General features: G+C 42.4%; 1 protein-coding gene across 4 annotated transcripts in view; it reads left to right on the forward strand.

The window, feature by feature from the left end:
- The window catches only part of LRRC8B (leucine rich repeat containing 8 VRAC subunit B), a 75,173-nt gene that overhangs the window by 21,742 nt on the left and 30,805 nt on the right, over positions 1–22,626 (forward strand). Inside the window, exon 2 of one of the 4 annotated variants that reach the window (XM_088482215.1) lies at positions 20,782–20,934. The exons of 2 other annotated variants lie outside the window; for them this stretch is intronic. The gene's annotated coding sequence lies outside the window, so the exon portion shown is untranslated. Of the gene's footprint in view, positions 1–18,346; positions 18,433–20,781; positions 20,935–22,626 lie in introns of those variants that run through there. One more of the 4 variants, XM_088482217.1, reaches the window with a different exon arrangement.

Below are 22,626 nucleotides of genomic sequence, written 5' to 3' on the forward strand. Positions count from 1 at the left end.
AGACTTTTATCATCAATTTGAATAAATAAAAATATTTTATAGTACAGGTTGAGTCTCCCATATCCAAATATTCCAAAATACGGAATATTCCGAAATACGGAATTACTTTGGCATGACTGAAATAATGAAACCTTTGATTTTTGGTGGTTCAATGTACACAAACTTTGTCTAAGGCACAAATTATTTAAAAATATTGTATAAAACAGGGCTTGACAAAACCCGGGGGCCAGGTCGCCATGGCGACCAGATTTGGCTGCCTAGGGACCACATTTTCAGCAACCCCCTGCCTCCCCAGTGGCGTATCTACTGTCCCTGCAGCCTCCACGGTGTCTTGGTGGCAGCGCCGAACAAGGGCGGCGCCGGCGTCAAAGACGTGAGGGGAGAGAGGCAGCCACGCTGACTGCTGTACCTGCGCCGAAGACTGGACTGAAACTGGAGTCACTGTCAGGCGGACAGCGGGCGCATGGGAGCCGGCGCTGTGATACAGGGCTGGCTGGGCAGAGGCTGCTCCTCCTGGCTGTGTGTCACTGTGTGACTGAAGGTGCAGTGCTGAGGACCGCAGGCGGTCTGCGGGGGCATGGGAGCCGGCAGTCGGTGATACAGGGCTGGGCACGGCTGCTCCTGGCTGTGTGTCACAGTGTGTGACTGTCAAGACAGTCATTGATCATCATCCTGATTCCTGAGATGAGGACCGTGGGCAGCCTGCGGAGGCGTGGGAGCCGGCAGTGTATGATACAGTAGTTATGGGTTTTTTTGTGTGTAAGGGGCACTGCATGAGGGGGGTGGCTGCTACAGGGGGCAATGCAGAGGGGGGGTGGCTGCTACTGGGGACACTGTATGGGGTGGCCGCTATTGGAGCACTGTACAGGGTGGGGCCGCTACTAGGGGCAATGCATAGTGGGGACTACTACTGGGGTCACTGCAAAGGAGGACTACTACTGGGGGCACTGTATATGGGGACTACTACTGGGGGCACTGATTAAAGGGGCACTACATAGGGGGACCACTACTTGGGCACTGTATAGGGGGGTGCACTACTAGGGGCAATGCATAGTGAGGACTACTACTGGGGGCACTGTATAGGGGGGACTACTACTGGAGGCAATGCATAGGGGGGACTACTACTGAGACCAATGCACAGGGGAGACCACTTCTGTGGGCACTGTATAAGTGGCATAGTTAATGGGGCACTACTGTGGGCATTGCATAGCGGACCACTACTGTGGGCACTGCATAGGGGTGCCCAAAGCATATTCTTGCACCTGGGCCCACCACTCTAATTCGGCCACTGCTGGCGGTGGCTTTGCTTGCCTGGGGTGGTCTTTCTGGGGGTTGGTTGCCTGGAGAGGGGGGTTAGCTGCACCGTAATGTGGCTGTGGGAGGGTGGTTTACCTGGGGTACCCCGTTAGTGGTGTGGCCATGGGGGTTGGTTGCCCGGGTCTGGCTCCTACACTTTCATCCTGGCTCCTAGATTTTAGAAATATCTGTCAATTTGTCAAGCCCTGATATAAATTACCTTCAGGCTGTGTGTATAAGGTATATATGAAACATAAATGAATTTCATTTCTGTACACAAAGTTTGCTTGAGCCACAAAAGTATTGAACATATTGTATAAAATTACCTGTATAAGGTGTATATAACACATAAATGCATTCTGTTTGTATATTTTGGTCTCATTCCCAAGATATTTCATTATGGTATGCAAATATTCCAAAATACGGAATATTCCGTTATCCAAAATATCCCTGGTCCCAAGCATTTTGGATATGGGAGACTTAAACTGTATAGCAAATATTATATTCTACATCCCAATACGCATGGAAGTAAAAATACACCCACAAAACCTTAATATATTGACAACCAGTGATAAATGCACCTAGGTTCAGAGCTAAATTCCCTGTCAGCCAATCAGAAGCATCCATCTTGTGCTGGCGACTATTATGATAACCTGAACTACTGTTGTGTAAGACCTCTAGAGTCACACTGGCGAGGTTTTCATGCCACTAACAGCCCCCTGTTGTTCCCTTAGAGCTGAGCACGCTCAACGGTACTTAGGTTGCCATCTGGACTTATGCTCGGAACAGTAGAGGCTTATGCTGGGTACACACTGGCAGATATATTGGCCGATCAATTGATCGGCCAATATATCGGGTGCCTGTTGACCAGTGTGTACCAGTGAAATGTCTGTGAACGATATACCTGTACTGCACAGCCGATGACAGATATATCTGCAGAGGCCACAGATAGATGTTGCAGTACTGAGGTGGTTTGGGCAGCTGGGCCACAGGCTGATGTCACTGCACTGAGATGATATGAGCGGCAGGGCCGCAGGTTGTTGTCGTTTTTACATGGGGACTGAGCAGCTGGTGGCGACTGCAGTGATGACTAAGGCTAAAGCCACACATCTAAAGATTATCTGTCCAACCAGCCAACTAGTTGATTGGTTGGAATGAATATCTGGTAAGGTATGAAAGTAAATGACAATCTGCAATTTGCTCCCAAATGCCGGAAAATGGACAAAAACTGTTGTTTGAACAAATAGTTTAGCTCAAACATTTAACAAACTTGTCTGACGACCATTTTCATCTGTTTTCTGGCATTTAGGAGCAAATTACGGATCATCAGTTATTCCCATATGTTACCAGATTTTCATTCCAACCAATCAACTAGTTGGCTGGTTGGACAGAAAATCTTTACGTGTGTATGCACCTTTAGGGCTGAATTCAATCAGCTGCGAAATGTCACATTTGGCGAAAAGCGTTCACTAATGCGATCTTTTTGCGCTTACCAGCGTATCGCGCTATCCAGTTCCTGCAGTTTTCGCACGTGCGAAAACTCCATAGGCAGAAACAGGCGAAAAGTTTTCATAGCCTCAGAGGCAGGTGAAAAAATTAGCCAAAATCCCTATTTTTGGCTAAAAATGTGGGTGCTTGGTTCAGAACCCTTTGACCCCCCCCCCCCCCCCCCTTATTGACTAATTAATGTCAAAAAATTATTAGCTTCATTCCACCTAAAAATTACATGTCAAGGCAGAGGTTCTGGCGGGCAGAGATTCTTCACAACCATGAACAGGGCCAGGGTCTTACACTAAAAGCATAAGCTATAACCGGCTAGGAAGGTGCAGCCCTGACTTCCTTATAACAGAGAGATCCACCAAGGAAAGACTCTAATTACAGAGTACAAAGCAAGAGAAAAGAGAGAGAACTCTCTATTTGGGGTCACTCTTAAATCCAAGTAAATTAATATATAACATTTAATAGATATACATTAAAATGGTTGCCACGTTACAGTTCCTTGATGGCAATGGACAATGACATATAGGAACGAGACAAAACGAAACATATAACAATGATATATAAAAAAGCAGGGTGAAATAATTAACAACGGGGTAATGTCAGAAAAAAAGATTTAAACATGTAATCTTGTGGTGAATACTCTGAGTTAACCCACTAAAATTACAGTCAAATACCTTAAATGAAAAAAATTGAAAGAAATATTAATAATTATAATATATATAGAAAAACAATTATTAAGGTTAGATAACCTGTGGCAGCATCAACACATCGTTATTATATAGAGACTCAAAGTTTTAGAGATAGTGATATCTCCAGATAGCTCCCACTATACTATAAATAGGTAAGCACAGTATTAATGGTAGATCCCAAAAAATAGAAGTAGTACATTAGTAGTAGTACACAGCGGGAAACACCGATCCGAGATGCGCGTTTCACAAGCTGCTTCCTCAGTCTGAGGAAGCAGCTTGTGAAACGTGCGTCTCGGATCTGTGTTTCCCGCTGTGTACAGACGGGACCACGCAGCACAACACACGGATAGACTCCTGATCAGGCACATTCAGCTCACCATTTGCCGACCTCACTCTTAAGTATACAGGTACCGCTCTATTCCTGCTCCCAGGTACACATGCTTACTCGGCTGCATGTGCAGGTGATTGACTCTGCTCTACCCCCAAGGGCATACAGAGCATTACTTACCTCGTGTGAGTCGCAGTGCAGCCTGTACTATACTTCTTTCACACCAGAGTATACGATTCCGTGCTTCTCACTACTCACCACTACCGCTGAGGCATGTGACTAGCAGCGGCATTTGGGACGATATTATACTGTGGCCTTTATTTATTTTGAGCCAAGTTTACCTTTCATTACGAGATTGTTTATTATTTATGAGCACTCTCATTATAGCCTGATCTGCATAGGTTCCTGCACTATTTTACACACCAGGTTCCTTTTCCACATCAGTCTTAACAGCAGATGCTCAATTTACTTTTTCATACCCTTGGGTGAGCCTGACAGCACGCTCACATCTCATTCTCTGATTATCACAATGATATGCAGCAGCTGCTGTCCTGACTATTTAAAGGGAGCTACTTTTTTTCTCCTTCTATTCTTTTCTTTTCTCTTCTCATTTTTTATATATCTATTTCCAGCGGTACCTGCAGATAGTGTATTTAGACAACATCTGAGGCTTACATTTGCACTGTATTTACCTGCCTTTTTCCCTGTACATACTTGGATGACAGACTGATTATTCCCAGTCCACCTGTATTATCCATTAGTACAGTGGATGTTGGTTACAGATATTTCCTATGTGATACACACTCCTCCGTATTGTTAAAGATTGTGTTTCTTTGATAATAGTATACAGGAAGCTCTTTACAGATATCAGCTTGAAATGTACTACGTCTATTTTTTGGGATCTACCATTAATACTGTGCTTACCTATTTATAGTATAGTGGGAGCTATCTGGAGATATCACTATCTCTCCAACTTTGAGTCTCTATATAATAACGATGTGTTGATGCTGCCACAGGTTATCTAACCTTAATAATTGTTTTTCTATATATATTATAATTATTAATATTTCTTTCAATTTTTTTCATTTAAGGTATTTGACTGTAATTTTAGTGGGTTAACTCAGAGTATTCACCACAAGATTACATGTTTAAATCTTTTTTCTGACATTACCCCGTTGTTAATTATTTCACCCTGCTTTTTTATACATCATTGTTATATGTTTCGTTTTGTCTCGTTCCTGTATGTCATTGTCCATTGCCATCAAGGAACTGTAACGTGGCAACCATTTTAATGCATATCTATTAAATGTTATATATTAATTTACTTGGATTTAAGAGTGACCCCAAATTGAGAGTTCTCTCTCTTTTCTCTTGCTTTGTGCTAATTAATTATACTCTCAGGGGAGCACCTCCACTTTGCTACTCTCCTATACCCCTACTGACCATAGGGCCCTGATACAATTTTTTTGATTGTGGATTTCTTCTATTACACCATATATATACAGTGTTTATATTACATTATCCTGTGCTCATCTAAACCCCTCCGTTCCCCTTCCCTTGGCATTCTTCTAATTACAGAGTAGAAGTAGCTGCAGTGCTGCACGTAGTTGTAGATCTCATTCGCCCCAGCAGTCCCTGTGGCCGCCTGGCGACCTGGTCGCCTGCCAACCGCAGCCGGCGTCTTACCCCGGCGTCCTGGTTGCCTAACAACCGTCAACCCTTGCTGCTGGAAGCTTAGCAACAACCGGGACCCCAGCCAGACGCGATCCGCAGCGGCGGCTCTTGACAGTGACCATCATCTTCATTAGCAAGTATTAGCTCCAGCTCTCAGCCAACCGCAGTTGATACACTATTGACAGGCATATATTTACAGATCTGCATTTACTCAGTTAACATGCCCTCACTGTTTTGTACCCAGGTTAGACCGCTTCTCCTCTGTCCCACCTCTCTAGTTGCAAACCAGCACAAGTGTCAGCTGTAAGCAAATCCACACATGCATGTAGCTGTCTTGGATGTTATGCACAGTAAAAATTTGCAGATTTCACACTGCACAAAGGGTTAAGTGCCCAGAGCTATTTAATTGCCCACGCAGTAAACGCAAGACTAGTGGATTTCTGCTTGCACCTGCCGAAGGAGCAAGCAGAAATCCACGCTAACTAGTGCCTTTATGTGTCTGCGGTTCACGCACGCAACATGGACCGATGACTGCAATATTTTCCCAATGACTGCAAGATTTTCCTCTCTGCAATAGGACCTGAATCCTATGACACCCTTGAGATCCGGGAGATTGGGCCTCTCCTGCTTTTTCACATTTCTAAGTGCACTTGACCAATGTAATAGGGATGGCCATCGTTATGGAAACCATCGATGGCAAAATAGCAAGTAGCCATCGATGGTAACCAACTATGCAATGGATGACCATCGATTGTTTCACCAACCGATGGCCATCCCTGTTCTATGACTGGCTCATGGGCCAATCAGAACCGGGGGCGTGACTTTGTGGATGTTGGGGGGTGGAGCTATGCTCAGTGTCCTGGCACCATGTAAAAAACTATTCGGTTATGCTTTTCTATCGATGGAGGGAAACCATCTGGTTCTCCCCCATTGATGGGAAAAACATTCAACATCGGCCATAAACCATCGATGATTATGAATTATCGATGGCCATCCCTACAGTGTAATAAAATGCTTAATACACACAAATGATACATGTAACAAAGAGAGTGCTTGTTTTCATCTCGCTTATGCCATAAATTAATCATGTTGTTGTAGGGACTAAATTTAAATTAATGAAGGGGCTGGTCCTAAAATAAAAACTATGAAGTATATTGGAGCGATTCATTTGTTTGTGGGTGGCGATAATGGGCGCCCAGTATTGCAATTCAATTGTTCTGGGTGCCCATTAATTATCGCCATCATCGCGCCCAATTAGATCGGGTTTGGATGTGTAAAACGGCTAAATCCATCTAAAATGCTGGTTAAGGTGCTCAAATTGCTGTTTGGGTGCCCTAACTACGGGTTGATTGCACATTTTTGCCCTCACCCTCCTGATGGTGCGAGCAGATATGCCAGTGACTATAGCACCCGAACGGACTACCAAGTGATTTGCTCAATCGTGCGCCCAAAACAAATTGCCGTCCAAAAAAACAATTGAATTGCCCCCTATGTGTCATTTGTAGGTTTCATTCCTGGACATTTTTAGAACATGCACTAGAATGCAGAGCTAGATATGGGTGCATTTTACGAGTGTTTCTAGAGTCTGAAGTACAGTGCATCTGGAAAGTATTCACAGCGCTTCACTTTTTCCACATTTGTTATGTTACAGCCTTATTCCAAATTGTCCTCAATTCTACATACAATACCCCATAATGACAGCGTGTAAAAAGTTTTTTTGAGATTTTTGCAAATTTAATTAAAAAAAAAAAACTAAGAAATCACATGTACATAAGTGAAAAAAAGAACAGAAAAACACATAACCTGCGCCAGTCACAGTACTTCAAGATCTCCACTTTTTAGGATCAATGTGCCATACATAGAGGATGATCTAATCCTACAGGAGACCTTATAAAACTCCCCGTGGGAGTGAAAGGAAATAAAGTGCATATAGTGAAGGACAATTTTTAATAGTGTAACAAGAGACATAACATTAAAATAGCAGCATTCTTTGGGCAAGGTGTCCAAACGGACAAAGGTGTGTAATTACCAGATGGCGGAGGAGTAAAATACCCCAATGAGCATGAGATGTAACACATCAATGAAAGTCCCGGAAACTCCACTGGTCCATGCACATGTCCCCAGCTCTCCGGTAACAGTACCTCCGTCTGTCCTGGATAACCTCACAGCACTGACGCGTTTCGACCCCTATCTGGTGGTCTTTATCAAGGTGTCCTGATTGTGTATGCTGCACTTACACCCATCCATCCCTTAAATACCCTAAGATCCTCATCTAAGCACCGCCGGCGCAGCTGATCTCTATACATAAAAAACTACATTGTCCATGATCCTTTCCTGCGCCGGAACAGTGCTTCCTGTTTGTCCACTAATACTTCCGGGTGACAAGGCCAATCTCCATCTCCACGCTACAGTATTCTCTCTCAAGTTCGGCATGTTACTTCCGGCATCAGTCTTGTCACTATAGTAACGTGGCGCCTGACCCAGATGATATGGCGTCACTTTCCTCGTGTTATGTCCAGACATCCGATATGGCACACGTTGTCATGGTAATGTAAACACAACACGGGACTCTCTTGTAGACGTAATGCTTTTTAGCCAGTGTCTTTGACACGTCTATAGGTTGATAGTCCATACATAGCAGTTTCCAAAACATAGCCCTCAATAAATTCAAATATAAAAAAATTAATAATCAAAAAAACCACATCATATTAATATACATATAAAGTGCGACGTGAATGTAAATCCATACACCGTGCAAATACGCAACAAAGTGCAAATCTTCATAGGAACCATTTCACCTCGAAGTCTATATTAATGCCTCCTGGTTCAAGGGTGCCAAGATTAAATATTGTTTTCATCTCAGCCCTGGCCAATTGTTTGGCTAAATCTCTTCTACGCCAGTGGCCTTCAATGTGATGTAGTCCCATAAAACACTTAATCTCTGCAGGGTTGCTATTATGATATTTCTTAAAATGATTGGACAAAGCATGTGTTTCCAACCCCTTGTGTATATTCCTTAGGTGTTCACCAATACGGGTTTTTAGGGGCCTTGAGGTTCTCCCAATATAGAAAAGGTTGCAACTACACCCTATAGTGTAAATAACACTTTTTGTGTTGCAAGTGATAAAGTCTTTTATTATACAAATTTTCCCATTAATGGTCACTTCAGTTATTTTGCTAATTCCATCCCCTTTTATTCCTCTACATCCTAAACACATCCCGCAACGGAAGAAGCCTTTGGACTTATTGCCTCCTAAATTTTTCCTTGGTAGTGCACTTCTTACTAGATTGGTGCTTAGGTTTGGTGCTTTCCTATAGATACACTTCGGTATTTTTGGTAATTTTGCACCAATTATCGGGTCCTTTTTTAAAATTCCCCAATGTTTGTACAAAGACCTCTCTAAAAATTTATGTTGGCTACTAAATGAGGTAATAAACGCCCACTCAAAAGAAGAATTGGTTTTCTTATTCGTATTATATTTCAGAAGGTCTTCTCTTTCAATCTGTTCAACCCTTTTGTTGGTTTGTTCAATACTTTCCTTATTATAGCCTGATGCTAAAAATTTGGCTTTCATTCTTTCGGATTGGGTTTTATAGATGTTCGGATGGCTGCAATTTCTTTTTAGTCTCCTTAGCTGACTTCCTGGGATAGAGAGTAGCCAGTTTGAATGATGACAACTATCCGCTTTAAGATAAGTATTAGAATCGGTGGGTTTAGAATAGTTGCTGGTATGTATTTGATTACCTTCAACCTCTATAGTAATATTTAAAAAATTCACTGAATTTGAGCTTTCCACAAATACAAACTCAATATTTAAAACATTATCATTTAAATAATTATAAAATTCTTTTAAAAGTATTTGTCCCCCTTTCCAGATAAAAAAGACGTCGTCTATATACACAAAGTCGGGACTGCCATGGGCACCAAGTTTGCTCCGAGTTATGCTAATATTTTTATGGGGCAGTGGGAGAACGATTTTATCTGGAACCACAACCCATTCGGAGCAAACTTGGTGTCCTGGTCAAGATATATAGACGACGTTTTTTTTATCTGGAAAGGGGGATGTCCTTGAGTGGCCCAGCCAGAGCCACTCCGATTGAACATCTCTAGAGAGATTTGAAAATGGCTGTGCACCGACGCTTCCCATCCAACCTGATGGAGCTTGGGAGATGCTGCAAAGAGGAATGGGCGAAACTGCCCAAAGATAGTTGTGCCAAGCTTGTGGCATCATATTCAAAAAGACTTGAGGCTGTAATTGCTGCCAAAGGTGCATCAACAAAGTATTGAGCAAAGGCTGTGAATACTTATGTACATGTGATTTTAGTTTTTTTATTTAATTAAATTTGCAAAAATCTCAAAAAAACTTTTTACACGTTGTCATTATGGGGTATTGTGTATAAAAATTTGAGGACAAAAATTAATTTATTCCATTTTGGAATAAGGTTGTAACATAACAAAATGTGGAAAAAGTGAAGCGCTGTGAATACTTTCTGGATGCACTGTAGTTCTACACGTTATTTGCTAGGTGAACAAGCAGGCTCGTAATCATATTCATGGCAGATTTTGTAAGTCCTTTTTGGTTTAGAATTTTTTGACTTTAATAAAAATAGTTTAGTCTGGCTGGAGTGTGGAGAGTAATATTTGCACATTTTGTTTATGATGATTATGATGGTTTTAACTTTAAACATGTATAGAGTTAAAAGCAGACTGATATGTTATCACAGAATTGGGAGAACATAGAAAAGTGGCACAACAATTATAGCAGCTGTACCAACTTTAGCTAATGGTACAATCGCCCGTAAAAATTAATTGTAGTTCTTTAACCTAAATCACTATGGTTACCTGAAAGAAGATGCATTGTTTTGTTTATTTTATTATTTGATTTGTGAGTTCAACCTGCTTTTACCAATTTACATTCTACCGTCATGAGATTACCAAGGCAACCACAGTCTCATGTACGTTCCTTCCTTCTTCCATCATATGACCACTGAGAAGCTTGTCCTTTTTGCACCATGGGCGTATCTGAGGAATAGGATAATTTATTAGTATACTGCATGTGTTTTTTTTGTTTTGTTTTGTAAGTTTTTATACTGTCAATTTGTCTTCATTATTGCTGCCTCAATAAATAAAAAATTTTATTTAATTTTGTGCTGTGCTTTAGTCAGTGTTTCATCTTTTCTTTGCTTTTGTTTATTACATTTTGATATACACTCTGTAAAGGGGCCTATCCATTAGCAGATGTTTTTCTGAAACATGAAAGACAAAAGATATCTATTGAAAATTCTGGTGGCTGTGCTGAAAGATATCTGTCATGTTCATGACAGATTTTGGCAAAAGATGAACGATATCGCATGACATCATTCAGGGAGTGGATTTTTTTCTCTGCAGCACTCTGTAGCTGCTGCTAATATCTTTATCTTTCGTCGTTTACCGCATATATCTGGCAGCGATATGCGATAATTGACCAACTTGTTGGAATAGATGAAAGATTCAATTTATCGGCCGCGGGAGTGCGCATCTGTCATCGTTCAGGGCCTATCCATAGTAGATAAATTGAACGATATATCGTTCAATCATTCAATTTATCTGCTAATAGATAGGCCCCTTAACACGTACACATATATTTTTGAGGCTATTCTTGAAACCACTGCTACTCTCTTCTTATTTTCTGATTAACCTGGATTATTCTGACACGTAGGTAAAAAGTAAGACAATACAGTTTTTCATCCTCTACAAATGTATTTCTTGCAGTGCCACAGTTAGCCTCCCAGCAATTAGGTAGGTAAGGGTTTTTGAAGAGGTAATTCTAAGAGACTCCAATACTAATAAAATATATTGAAATAAACATATTTGTAATGCCCACATACTATAATATACCACACAGTATTTCCCACAATTGATAATTTGCCACACATTTGTTCCCAAAATTCATATGCCACACAGCATTGCTGCCAATTTATAAGCCACACATCAATGCCACAAATTCAAAATATGCTACACAGCAATATCCCCAATGTAATATTCATAACACATGTACTGTAAATACATGTGTGCACCTCAGATTAGATTGTTGCAGAGTGCCTGTTGTACAGTCTTGCTGGCCATGGATACTAGATGCAATCTGAAATATCCGCGGATAGCAGGAATCATATACTGTAGGTTCAGGAAGAGACCCAACCCCCTAGTTTATCCCTAGGGCACAGAAGCCACAAACCTCGGGTGCTCCCATCCAAGGGTTCAGTATTCAGACAGGGTGCATTCCACTGTTTCATATAGCGGACACCCTGCTATAATCCGGGAACCAAATATCAGCAGGTGTCAGATTGTTTGGACGCCCATGTTCTACAACATGTGTTTTTCAAGTTTAATTTTACTTTCAAGAGACATTTTCTATAAACCTTAGCAACTGGAGGACTGCAGTTGAAGCATAAACTATTATTTATTTTCTTGGTAGAACCAACACACATAGTAAAAACAGTTTGTGCAGCTCTCTTAATTAGGGTATTACTCATCTTTTGTCTGTACTTTTAGTAATTTGAGCCTTCTTTTGATCATGCTAATTAAGCCTTATTTTGGATATTTGTAGTGTACAGGGCCACTTTAGAAATTTATGAAAGACATATGCAAAAAGTATGTCGGAGCTTTGTTATTCGGTATATTATTAAATGTCTTTTTCTTGTCTGGTATTTTTGTGCTGTATTTTAATGTGTCTTCAGGATTTTATATTCACGAATTATTTTTGAATTGGTAATATGGCTTTTGCAAAGTGGATCAATAGAGTTTGAAAACTAAAAACAAATCCTCCCACAGTCCCCTGACTAATGGTGCGTACACACTACACGATATGCTCCCTGAGCGATATCGTCTAGTGTGTCCCCGGCAGGCTGTGCTCAATGTCGTTCATGACATTGAGCACAGCCGCTGAACGATATCATTAACGATATCGTTCAGCGCCGGGCTCTCTCCCCCATTCCCCAACATGCACCAACCTGACAAGATCGTCAGGTTGGCCTGCATGTCAGCCCGATGAACGATGATGACGAACGACCCGCGGGAACGCGCGTCGTCGTTATCGTTAATCGTTATGTGGTTAAAAATGGACGATAAAGTTGACGACTGAACGATATCGTTATCGTTCAGTCGTCCACTTTATCACCCAGTGTGTACGCACCTTAAGGACTTTAGCAGTTTTAATGTGGACTTTAAAAAGCTATAATTTTATTTTAATGCAACACACAACACTTTAAATCTTGCAACAAAACCCCTAAATGTTAATAAAGGATATATCCATTAAATTTAAAGGAGATGCAATTGTTTGTTTGTTTTTCCTATAGGACGCTCTGCGCTGTCAGCTCAAAGCAGCAGTGCTGAGCGTCCTATAGGACGCTCTGCGCTGTCAGCTACATGCAAAAGCTGCTTGGTGCTGCCCGGGTAGCACCATTCAGACAGAAGCAGGGTAATTTCCCAGGACTTAAGTCCCGGGAAAAACCCTGGTCGATTGCAGGGGCGGCTACCCGGGAACGTGTTCCCGGGTAGGTACCTTTCACACAGACATGAGACCCAGGAATTTTGGCCGAGGCAGGCCAAAATCCCGGGAATCTCAGTATGTCTGAAAGGGGTATTAGAGTGCCCAAAAAAAACTATTGAACTCCCCCAAAGACAGACAGACTCCACTGTACATAGGGCCTGATTCAGACCCGCTCGCTAGATGCTTTCTCACGCAGCCAAAGTATGCAAATCCTGCAATCGCACGGCAAGGCATCGCAGTGTGTATTTAGACGACCGCCAGCCTGTCTTAAGCCGCCCACTTTCCCTTAGTGATAAATGTCATCTCCAGGAAGTGTATGTAAGTGCACCGCGAGTGCTTCAGTGTGTAATTCAGCCATGTCACGTGTATTATGACGCTGCGTCTTAATTATGGACGCCTCTGAAATGGCATTAAGACGCTCAGACACACCTGCATTCGCACCACCACTCCCCCGTTTCCATCAACCATCCTCTGTCACCACCCACAAACGGCTCGTCCTGTCACTCATTCTAGCGAGGCGGTTATGGTACCCATTTCAGAGTATACATGAGGTTTTAAAAACTTTAACACACATTATTGAGGACATTTCTAAAAACTGTAGCGTTAACTATAACAAGCAATCAATCAGATTTGTAGCTGTCATTTTTGTAGTGCATTTTAAGCTCACACAGAGTAACCAGGCTAACCTGGTCGATATCGACCAAGTTGGCCTGCATGCACGGGCGATGGTCGATATCGACCATCCGTGCCCAAGCATCGACCGTCGTTTGGGGGTTGGAAGGGCCCAAAAAAAGGACGATATGAATGATAACGATATAAATACTGTTCATATTGTCCTGTTTAATCGTACCGTGTGTATGCACCATTAGAAAATAACAACAAAACACAACAAAACACCACTTAACTGGCTATTTTTTTTTATCTAAAGAGCTCAACTTTTTGAAAAGTTTAATTATGTTTATAACATTTTTAAAAATGGATTTAATATTTTATTGAAAACAAATGTGCCTGGGGGTAGTCTTGCATCCCAATCTTCTCTATGGGTCCTCATTGTAACAGTACCTCCCTCCCCCGAGTAGCAATGCATCCCTCAGCAGCAAATCCTCTACCTCTCTAGTGGTAATTGATCCCCAGTGGGATATGGCATAGCCCCCACCCACCAGTGTTCAAAGACACCTACTGTGGGACTATCCCCAAGAGTCACTATATATAGAATACTCATCCCCTAATGGGCCAGTAATAGTTTTGTGGGGCATAACCTGATGCAGCTAATGTTTGCACTCCAAAAGGTCAACTTAACAGTGCTGTGGGAAGTTTCCCTCACACTTATGTTACAAGTGCATTCTCCCCATTTGAGTGCCATTCGCACAGCACTCTGGGGCGTAAATTCGGCCATGATGTCGAAGGTCACAGATTTCCTCATTAACAGATGGGGTACAGACGCAGCTGGCAAGTGTCAGCAAAAGCCTAGCTGGCTATGCGACCACATCATTTAACTGATTAATGAGCATTCGCTTTCATTAATGCCTTTTTGTGTTTATGATTTTGATCAATTCTTTAAGTCTGGGGAAAAGAAGATGCAGTGAGTGACGAGGAGGTCCTTTTAAGATCTTTTTACCGCACTATCTGGCAAATCATCAGGGTATATTTAAGTGTTCTTTCCACATCTTTATCTCTTTTCAGTAATCTTGCTGTGCAAAAGGACATTTCATTTTTGAACTGCTTTAAAAGATTAAGTCTATCCACGCAACTATTCAGTTTATTAAAAGAGAAGAATGGGTGACTGTTTAGAGTCTGGAAATCCAATGGTTGGAGGATCCACATTAGACTTTCAATTTAAATGTGGCTCAGTTTTTTTGCTCAGTACTTTCATTATGGTCGCTTGTAAATTCGAAGCTGAATGCTTAAAATTGAGGGTAGAAAGCAGGGGCGTTGTTAGGTCCTAGGACCAGAGGCTCGGGTCCTGGGTTACTGGCATAATGCTTATTCACTTTGAATGAATTTATAGCAATATATTTGATGTACTTCTGCTTTTTGTAGATTCCATCACTATTTCTGCTTAGCTGAATGTTTATTACTTTTATACATCTCACAACAGCCTACAATTATCAAGACATGGACTTCTAGTGTGTGTATGTGTGTATGTGTGTGTGTGTGTGTGTGTGTATGTGTGTGTGTATGTGTGTGTGTGTGGCCCCTAATTATTGCAAATTAGCCTGTGATTGATATCCACTGTGCTTAGCACATCTCTTCTTTCCCGACATGCTCGATTGGTTTAAGATCTGGTGACTTTAAATTACACTAAAGGCCCCCATACATCAGCAATCTGAAAACCACAATTGAACAATTTGAAGATTTATTGCCCGATCTTAGGATTTCCCAATTGAGCAATCTGCGCCCATACACTACAGATCTTTTTCAGTGATTTGCAGATCGATTGCAGCAAACACAGATCTGGCAATCTTGAAATGCCCATCATTTTGCTAGAAACGGTCTGCAAATCTGCTGATCATGTCCATACACTAGCAATCTACAGCCCCAATCGATCTGTCAAATCCAACATGTTGGACAATCTGATTAAACAATTCCTATCACTTTTTGGTTGCAATCTGCGATCTGTGAAGCCCATACATTGCAGATTTTTATACACAATCGATTGCAAATTGCACGATTGCTCCAATCCATCTCTGATGTATGGGGGCCTTAAGTTCTCCTCACTCTCATGGAACCATTCCAGGACTTTGTTAGGCTTGTGGCATGACATTTTATCTTGGTAAGAAAACAAGCCTTCTCAGTTGTTTAATACAGGAGTGAACACTGCGCTTCAATACTAGACAACCTCTTTCTTATATATGTGTACTTTTTCGGGTGGCATAATAGACTTCAAGCACTTTGCCAATCCATTTATGTTTTATGTCGTTATATTTGTTGTTATTCTTGTTGTATACCGGTATTAGGACCACATTGATTATTACATTGTAAGGACATAACCTTGTGATTTACATTCGATCTATATTTATTACAATAAACCCTTTTATAATTTAAATAAGGTTGACCATTATTTTGATTTTATTGTTGATTTTTTTGTCGAATATACTATATGTGGTATAGCGCTGGAAGGTATTTGTTTGGGGTGTATTCTCAGTTGTTTAAGCTGGATACACTCAGTCGAACGATATATCGGTAGCGGATCGGCGGGTGTGTATCGTCGTTCACAGACATATCAGGTTAGTCCTGCAGCACAGAATGCAGCCTAGTCTTTTCCGCCTCCTCCGGCCCACATCAGCCCGATGCCACAGGGAGGCTCCATTTGCCAGGCGCCCGCTGACATTTTGTAACCAGCAGGCACCCGGCTCCCTCTCCGCAGCCGGAGCTGGAGGCTGGAACTAACTCCGGCTTCTGGCTCCCGCAGTGCACTATGGGAGAGTCGTCATGATGTCACTACCATAGTGCAGAGGAGCAGCCGAGTGGACTGGACAGCAGCGGACGCGGGAGCTGAGCTTAAGGTAAGTATTCGTTTTTGGCTTTTTTTGTGCAAGCGACTTTACTACTGGAGGCATTACTCGGGGGGCATTACTACAGAGGAAGCATTACTATTGGGGGCACTAATACAGGGGCATTACTACTGGGGCATTTTACCATGGGGCATGACCACTGGGGGCACTACTACTGGGGTGGGCATTACTATTGGGGTAACTACCACAGGGGACACTACCACAGGGGGCATTACCATTGAGGTCACTACTACTGGGGGCATTACTATTGGGGGCTCTACTACTTGGGGCACTACTACAGGGGTATTTATACAGGGGGCATTACTACTGTGGGCACTACTAATTGGGGTATTGCATAGGGGGCACTGCATAAGGGGCACCACTCTGGGGGCTCTACTACTGGGTGCACTGCATAAAGGGCACCACTACTGTGGGCTCTGTATATGGGGCACTACCACTGTGGGCACTGACACTACTGGGGGCACTGCATAAGGGGCACCACTACTGTGGGCTCTGCATAAGGTCCTCATTGCGCATACCCCCAGTTCGTCCACATTTAATAGGGGCCCCCACATGTTTGTTGCCCAGGGGCCCCCACAGACCTTAATCCGGCCCTGCAGCATCGTACCAACTGCGTAAACATCGGACATCTGAGTAACCCTCAGGTTACTCAGGATGACCAGCAAAATCACACTGCCGGGGCAGCTGCATCCAAGGACACAGCCACTGGTTTCAGCGCGCCCAGAAGACGGAACTAGCACGCCACCGTTTTCTGGGACGCTTCCTGTCGTCACCCCCAAATGCCAGCAGCATGTCAATCATGCTACAGCTTCGGGACACTGCGTCAGACGTTGCTGAAATAGATCTGCACATGCGCAGATCTGCAAACATTGGGGATTTGCCTAAATATCTAAATTAAGTCCTCAGATGTTTATTCGCTCACATTGGAGGTTATACTTTAACGGAGTATCTGCATCTAGCATGGGGCTGGTGCAAGTGTCTATGGTGCGACCAATGGTTACACGTTATTGCATTGTCTAAAGATCCTCAAAGTGGTTGTCTCCATCCTTGCACATTCAGATGCACGGCTGTACACCAGGGAAGGGATTTGTAGCAGTATTAGCCTAAAGTTATAGACACAAGACCAGCAAAAGAAACACACATGGACGCTGCAACATCCAACTCAAACTCAGGCCCATGATCTTCAAAGCTTAGTTTCTTGTGCTAAACACAGTTAATTCTAAAAACCATTTAGATTCAACAGTAATTGCACTATATAGAATGAAAGAAAACAGCTGCTGCTCCTGTGGGCTACCAATCCACAAACACACAGACATAAACAGGGTGGAGCAGCGCTAATATATACCAAAATGTCATGAAAACTGGGTGTGACTTCGAATTCCATGATCTTCAAACATTGCATAAAACAGAACCTCAAGTGTCAGTATAAAATTAATTTTAAATAAACAACAAAATATATATATCCACTTTCTCACTTCCTTTCTTCTTATTTGATAGTTAAATGGAAACCGGATCAAAATAATCTAAGTAATAAACTCAGTTTTAGATAAGAATACTTAAAGCACAGCTGATCTTGGTCTCTAATCTTTAGAATTCCGATTCCTGTTTGGATGCTGCTAGAAATAATACTGTATACATAACTAATCTTTCCCATGTACATTACATGTAGCCTTCCATCTGTAACTACATTACTGTGCTTTTAGTTTGGAATTAATAAATCAGCTGTCAATTGGCTACACAGTCTGAGAGTATTTCTGTTTACAGATTTGGTACTAGATGGATACCAGTAAGAAAGATGGCTCCTTACTGAGTACTGTGGCTTATATAGAGACCATAACAGGACTTGACAGCAATCCTAACTATGGAGGTAACATTCTATAATGAAGTGTCACCGATTCAAGGTACATGGCATGTTGCATGCTGTGTGCATGAAAAGTATCTGTCCTGCTTGCGTGCTTGAGAGTGACAGGAGTGAAAGAAAATTGAGTGGGTTAGAGGCCAACAGGAAATGATGGCACCTGCCGGCACGAACAAGGGTACCCGGAGAGGAGCATGTGCTCCCCCCTTCTTAAAAATGTCCATATCCGTGACCATATAATACACAAGACCATAGATTGAATTATTCTACACAGAACAGAGAAATCTGATGTGACTTCTAATATCCAAAATAATTCACAATGGGGTGTGTCAGTCATTGCAATGCAGGTTTACCTATTGACATTAGAACTTGCCCTTTATACAGATTATCTACTGGAGTTTATACATACATTGGCACTGCTTGTTTTGAAATTCCTCACTGTATAGTTGAGTTCGGAATGTCAACAGTTAAAATGCCAAACATTCATCATGTCAACAGTGATAAAATATTGACATGTTAGAATGCCAACATTTAGTCCTGATAGCCCAGCGGTAACTTACCTTGTTCCCATGAGCTTCAGCTGAGCCTTCCGGGTCCCTACAGTCATGTGAATGTCACTTCCGGATCAGAGCTCCAATCCTCCAGCGTTCTGGTAAGTATTTCTCCACTAACCCTAATCACTACACCTAACCCTCTCCTAACCTTAAAACCCCCTTCCCCGCAGCCCAACCCTCGCCCCCGCAGCCTAACTTTTAATGTTGACATTCTGACAATGTCAACATTTCATCAGTTGACATTCTGAGAATGTTGAGTAGTTGCCTGTCAACATTTTACCAATGTCAACATTGTTACTGTCGACCTTTACATCACATAACATTGTATTTTCATCCCACAAACGCACTTTTTGTGACGGAATTATTTTAGATAATTATTTGACCATGGACACGTTGTTTCTGACCGTTTAGGCCAGAGGTTCCCAAACTCAGTCCTCAAGGCACCAGGTTTTAAGGATATCCTTGCTTGACCACAGGTGACTTAATTAGTGCCTATTAGTGCATCAGTCAATTTGATTTAACCACCTGTGCTCAACCATGGATATCTCTGAAACCTGGACTGTTGAGGTGCCTTGAGGACCGCATTTGGGAACCTCTGCCTTAGGGCCCTAGGCTATCTTGACAATCTATTTCAGGCCTAGACACACAATTGACGTGTTTTCTTGGTAGATTTTTACCTTCTCCACTCTCAGTTTATATTGATCTATGTATTTCAGAATACCATGTACTCTCCAGTAATTGGTAATGTGCCATATAAAATGTCCACTGAAGACAGTTCCCTTGTTTCAGTCACTACTTGCAGTTCATGAGTTCAGCTTGTGTATGCCAGTTAGCTCATTCCTTGTAATTATCCCCATGCCCGTCCCTGATTATGTCTGTATCTCCGTTTTATTAAAGCTTCTCATTCTCTTCATAGTAGGGTGAATTGACTGTGTTGTTTGAGTATACCCTTATTTTTTTTAATAAAATGTTACCGATTTATTTAGTTAAGTTCATCCTGTAAGTGTTTTTTCATAAATTACAGAAGCTTAATAGTTAAACTGTATTTAAAGTGACAATAAAGCATGTCACAAGATACATATATTGGTGGTTCATGTAACTAGCATAACAATATCTAACACGTTAAAACCTGGTATTCATAGCTACTGAATAAAATGCATAATGTCCTCCTGTCCAATATTATAATAGATTATATGAGAATGTTGTTTAGTGACAGGGAATCATTGTACATTAATTGCTTTCCTATGGAGCAGTGGTGTCAAACTTGGGCCCTCCAGATGCAGTGGAACTACACATCCCAGCATGCAGTGCCACAGTTTTGCTATTAGGGCATGCTAAAACTGTGGCAGGGCATGCTGGGATATGTAGTCCCACAAAAACTGAAGGACCCGAGTTTGACACCACTGCTATGGAGGAGAATCGTCTCCTACACAACGTATTAGTGATTTGGCATATTATACTTATGCAAAATGTAATTTTAGGATAACTGCCACTAAAGCAATAATAGCTAATACCACTCCAGAGACCGTAATAAGGATTCCTACTCATTAAGGGTTTTATTTCTGTAAGGTACATGAAATAATACCCACATGATAGGAAATTACTCAACACCTGGGAGGTAGCATTAATACCCACCAGGGGTAGCAATAGAGGTTTGTTTGATGAGCCCAGGAGTAGGTGTTTTGGTTTGTACCGGGAAATAAAATCCTGCTTTCCCTTGTGTTTCTGGTTAAAAATCTAAATGTCTGTCAACTTATTACTCAGTGAGGCTTGGGGAGGCTGTACAGGCGGCAGATTAGCTCAGGTATTTCACCATGCTACTCTCTATCCATTTATAGAGCGATTATGGTGACGCTCCCGTGCTGACCTGCTACACGTACAGGGAGGGTGAGGAGAAACAGATCCAGCACGGAGAAGACATTAGACCTGTCCATTTGATAAAGAGTCAGACTGAGAAGGAATGAGACGGGGAGACAGTGATAAAGAGCGAGGTATGAAGGTTGAGAGGACACAAGGGACAAGTTGTAGCATTACAATGGTAGATAGAGAGTCATTTATATAAATGACTGCACTTATTTTATCCTGGACCGTCCTCTACCATCCCCTGTCCACCGCTTGTTCTCTCTCCCCTATACCCTCTCCTCTACCTGGCTTGAAAACAAGATAAACATTACATTATATGGTGTTCTTCATTGTTGTATGTGGTATTTGACTGTGAAAAACATTTCTTATTACTATTTTTTTAATTATTTAACGTGCTTAAAACAAGAATACTAAACACAGAATTAGCCAAAAACGTAAATGCGAAAACATAAAAACTGCCTTGGGATGAAAAACAATTCTCAAGCTGGTATGCATTCAGGATCCTGGCGGTCGGGATGCCAACGCTTATATTACTGGCGCCAGAATACCGCCGTCGGTCAGAATCTCGGCATCGGGATCCTGACCACCGGGTTGCCGAAGGTAAGTAACGGAGTTGGGGGGAGGGTTAGGTTTAGGGTTAGGCACTAGGGGGGAGGTTAGTTTCAGGCACAAGGGAGGGAGGGTTAGGGTAGGAAGAGGGTGAGGGTATGTTAACCCTGTCGGCATCCCAGTATCGGGATTCTGACCACCAGGATCCCGACTGCCGTTATTTCATACCGATTCCGGGTTCAGAAAGCGTGTGTACCCATTAAAGAAACTACAGTGCAAACTGCAAAGACATACCAATTATTTTGTTACGGGGAGGAAAAGAAAGTCAGGTGCCATAATTTTGCCTATATAGGAGAGATGCACACCTCAGATCGTTAAGGGGGGCACCATGATACCACCACCATCTTCTCTAGATGCCACCAGTGCAGGTTCCCCTAAGCTCAAGGGAATCTTTATGAAATACGCTTTCTGAACCATATCTCTGGTGTATAGTTTCTGCAGTGCTGTAGGTGCAGCATTCAAGCATGCAAGGGCCAAGAGACCTGCTCATGCTCTCTAAACTGTGGCACAGTGCCAGAGTCTACTCTGCCAATTGCTGGGGAGAAGGGGGGGGGGGCTGCGGGAGAAGGGGGTGGAGTGCACAGAGAGAGCACACGGTGCACCTCCTCTTTTAAGCCGCTCCTGTCACCATGCACTGCGAGAGCAGTGTAGTTCTATTTCTTATCGTTTATTTGCATAGGGCCACAATATAATGCAGCAATGCTCAAATAATATTTAAACATTCACAGAAGACCCTGCCCAATGGATCTTACAGTCCAAATAACCACAGACACATACTAAGGTCATCTTTGTCAGCCAACCCAAGCAAAGACCAGGACAAATAAAAAAAAAATATATACAAATCCAATCCGATGCACTGTGAAGCTGCAATGTTTGATGTGCTCACCATATATGGATTTATAGGGCTCCCAGCATTTGGAGATGAAAAACCGGGACACTAGTGTGAAGTGTGGGTAGGCAATTCAATTCACCCCACAGATATAGGCCCTCATTCAGAGGCGAACGCAAGAAGCGAGCGCTCGTTCTGAATGAGGGCGGCCGCTTCTGTTTTTATGTGCGGCCTCCTGGTAACCCACAGCTTTAGCGACCAACCAGGTTGATGGTCGCGATGGTCAAGACCATTGGGGCTTTCGACGAGACCCTAAGGTTGGGTCTCGGCAGCCGCAAGCCCCAGGGAGCTTCCTGCTCTGATCGAGCAGGAAACTCCCCAC

The sequence above is a fragment of the Taudactylus pleione genome, unplaced genomic scaffold (assembly GCF_031769625.1).
Source record: "Taudactylus pleione unplaced genomic scaffold, aTauple2 ptg000017l, whole genome shotgun sequence".
In the NCBI taxonomy this organism is placed as follows: domain Eukaryota; kingdom Metazoa; phylum Chordata; class Amphibia; order Anura; family Myobatrachidae; genus Taudactylus; species Taudactylus pleione.